This window comes from Nematolebias whitei, chromosome 6 (assembly GCF_014905685.2).
Source record: "Nematolebias whitei isolate Nwh7 chromosome 6, NemWhi1, whole genome shotgun sequence".
NCBI classification, from domain to species: domain Eukaryota; kingdom Metazoa; phylum Chordata; class Actinopteri; order Cyprinodontiformes; family Rivulidae; genus Nematolebias; species Nematolebias whitei.
The window spans coordinates 35,303,608-35,307,742 of NC_056503.1; positions in this window are offsets into that span (position 1 = coordinate 35,303,608).

Genomic DNA, 4,135 nt, shown 5'->3' on the forward strand with positions numbered 1-4,135 from the left:
TATATGTTTATATATATATATATATATGTTTATATATATATATAGATATGTTTATATATATAGATATGTTTATATATATATATATATATATATTATATATATATATATATAGACCCTTTACAAATGATTAGACTATCATGGAAAAGTTGCTTAACTTCCATTCAAAAAGTTAATCTTTAATAGATGCTAGATTCACGGTCAGCAATTTCAAGTATTTTTTTGTTTATTTTTACGTAAGTTGGGCTTCCATCGGGCAGCATGGTGGCGCAACTCGTAGAGCTGTTGCCTCTCAGCGAGCAGGTCCTTGGTTCAAATCCCGGTCCAGGGGCCTTTCTGGGTGGAGTTTGCATGTTCTCTCCGTGCATGTGTGGGTTTCCTCCAGATACTTCGGTTTCCTCCCACAGACCAAAAACATGCATGTTAGGCTGATTGGTAACTCTAAATTGTCTCTAGGTGTGAGTGAGAGTGTGAATGGTTGTTTGTCGCGTTTGTCTCTATGTGTCCCTGTGAATTGATGGACTTGTGGACATGGGCACTGGCGACCCCCGTGACCCAAAATGGAAGAAGCGGGTAAAAGATAATGGATGGATGTGCTTCCAGCTCATTAAACTCACGAAAACAGGCTTCAGGGTACGGATCACCCGCGATAAACGAGAGACTACAGTATTTCTGAAGGACCATTGTTGACTAATAAACGCTGCATGAAATCTGATCTGTCTGAAAGGATCTATTTATATACATCTTATTTTTACAAGTTTTATCTTCACCAACCACATTGTCACTTTCACCACAAGTTTAGTCATCAAGTTGAAAGCACGGATGATTTCTATGAGTCTTCCCCCTCTGTTCATTCTTTCTGAGGGCCATCCCAATAACAGTCGACACCATAATCAGTCCCAGCGTGTTGACCCCATCGATGTTCTCACCCACTATCCGTGCATGAACTTCTTCCTGAAGCAGGAAGAGACACAGCAAAGGTACGACAGTGACTCAGTACATGAGGAATGATCACAACTATAAGAAAATCATTTCCAGTACCTCTTCCAGGGTTGTGTTAAAATCTTCAACCTTTACCAGGACCCTCCGAGTCTTGTACTAAAATTTAAAAAAATAATAATTTAAAGCCAGTCATGTTCAGTTGTCTGGGCCTCTTTAATAAATAAGGAATAAAACCTACCTCTTGGTAGCAGGCCTGAATTATATTTTGTGGTATCATGTTCCTACGAAGCACCACAAGAAAACAAACATTTTAAAACCGTAGGTCAACTTGAGATAGAGATGAATTTAAAACACAGCTTTATCAAAGAGTGTTATCTTTATTTTATCTACACGTACATCTTTTTCTCAGAAGACGAGCTTTGTTCTTACCTTATCAGATCCAAAATGGCATGAACTGAGTTCAAGTCATCATCGTCCTCCTCAGTTTTTGGATTTACATCGATGACCCCTAGTTTGATTAGTTGTACGACACATAGTCCAGATTTGAACTTTAGGATGAAGCCCCACCAGCTCAGCCTCTCAGTGCAGGGGTACTGATGTTAAATTAGCTTGTGTGAAATAGCTAGCCTGCTTGTTTTTTCATGCACACAAGAAAAAAAATACATAATTTTAGGCCTGGAGTGTCCAGGCCTAACATGTCAATTATAACATAATTAGAATAGTCCAAATCTGCTCATCTTCATGTTAAAGTGAACTCCAGTAGAATAACATATTGAGCATGCATCAGGATATCCAGTAGAATAAATCATCAACGTTGAGACAGCTGCCAAGGTGGGTACAAAGCAGACACAAATGGATGCAAAGCAGGCCAAAGCAATAATGAGGTGGGTACAAAAAGGTTTGTGGCAGACAGTTTCTTTTTGTACCCAGATATTAAGGAAATGTGGTGACCAAAGAGTAAGAATTGACCTGGAACAAAACGAGTTCAAATCTTTCTTACTGCTATAACAAAAGTTTCTGTTGACGAATGTGCACGCTCAGTGTGTGAACCACTGTCTCTTCCAGCAGCATGGTGAGAAACAAGTGGATATTTTTCAATTTAACTGGGTAGGCACCAGTTACACCTGGGCAGTAATAAGACACCACTTACTGCATGGTCTACAGATCGAAGACGTTCAAAAAACATTTTGCTTGCTGAAACCCAGCAAAATCTTTCTCTTACCACTTAGTATAGCCAGAAATGTGGTGAAGACAAAGTATATCATTGCACGGATGGTGACTTTTCTGGAGGGGCTGACATGTGCAGGGGCAATTCCTGTTGAATAAAAACATGTTGATAAGCTGATGTCTGCATAGAATGACATAGTTCAGCCTCTGGGACGTCCCTGTGGCTTTCAAACCCCAAAATACATTACGGCAAAGACTGGTTCATCCCAAAGATCCAGTCCCCCGGCACAAACAGAGTAATGTTGTGTATGCTGTTCAGTGTCAGGAGGGCTGTGATCAGTCTTACATCAAGGAAGCTAAACAGCCACTGGCCAAAAGGATGGCCCAGCACAGAAGATCAACATCTTCAGGCCAGGACTCTGCAGTCTACACTCATCTCCAGGCCAGAGGTCACTCATTCAGGGATGAAGATTTGCACATTATTAATAGAGAGGACTGTTGGTTTGAGAGAGGAGTGAAGGAAGCCATATTTATTAAACAAAACCGTCCATCAGTAAACGGGGGCGGAGGCCTCCGTGTCCATTTATCCCCCTCTTACAATGCTGTAAGTATCACTCAGCCCTCTGTAAATGGCAAGCGGCCATCAGGGCATTAACGATCTGTCGTGACGCTGATGGTCCTCCTTTATCATGAACAGCTAGTGCTGGCTGTCACCAGCAAACTGGCTGTCCACTTTGCTAGGTGCTATTTATAAGACTGAGTTTAGTGCAGCTCCTCAGACTGACGAAGTCTTTTGGTTAAAAGACGAAACGTTTCAACATTTTATTATTTTTTTTAATCCGTCCAGAGGACCAGACGTAATTTTGTTAGAAAGCTTTAAAGAGGATTCAAATTATTTATAAGACAAACCCACATGACCCCAACAGAGGGAGGCTAAAGTAATACAGTAAAGTCAAATTACAACAAGCAGATGAAGAAAAAAAGTTACAAACTGTAAATAATCTCAAACCTTATTTGCTATATTTCAGTGTCAGCTCTGCAAATAATTACCAAAACATTATTTGAAAAGCCTTCAAACACTGGTGTACTCTTGTAACTTACCCAGAATGACGTTTGTCATAAGCAGAGGGACGGTAACCAGACTAAGCAAGCTGTAAAAATGTCTCCTGGGAAGTGAATATAGCCTTCGGCAACTGCTGACAGAGGGACGAAGCTCTTCAAAATCAAGCCAACAGTTACACCTTCAACAGAGTGAAACGTTTTGTTAGATCAACTGCAAATAATCATTCTATCAAGGGCAACATATAGGCCTGATGGAGAAAATATCTGTGAAGCTTTAAAGCAAAACTAGAAACTAAATATGCTGCATACAGAAAAAGTAAAGATTATTAAAGAAACACAATTTACTCTGAAAAATGCTGGTGATTTATTAACAATGTTATTTGCTTCATCTTCAGCTCAGACCAATTTAAGCACTTTTATACATACTAACATGTCCTAAAAATTAAAAATAAATTTAATAAAAGTTTGAGAGCAATACATTTTTCAGTTCTTGTAAAAATCTACATTACTCCGAAACGTTTTTGTTATATTAAAAAAAAGTGTATCAGGAAATGTATCACATGGTACTAAATTATCTTGATAATGTCAAAAGGCCTAATTATTCAGACTTTCCCCAAGATTAATGATAGTAGTCCAGCACCTGCATTCACACATTCTTAAATAAAATAAACATTTTGTCCCTTAGAAGACAGCAAAGCTATTTTATCAGTAGAAATAAAGATTAAAAAAACAAAACCAGTTTCTTGGAGTCAAAGCCTTTCACTAGATGGCACTGTTTAATCAGCTTTAATGAGGTAAAAGATGCCAACTACTGGAATAAATTGTCCTAACAGTATCCTGATGCATGCTCAATAATCCAGGTAGAAAAATCCAAAAAAGTTCAATCTGGTCCTCTGGACATTCAAAAAAACAAAACAAAGCAAGAAAAAATATAAAATAAATGTAGAAACGTTTCGTCTCTCATCCA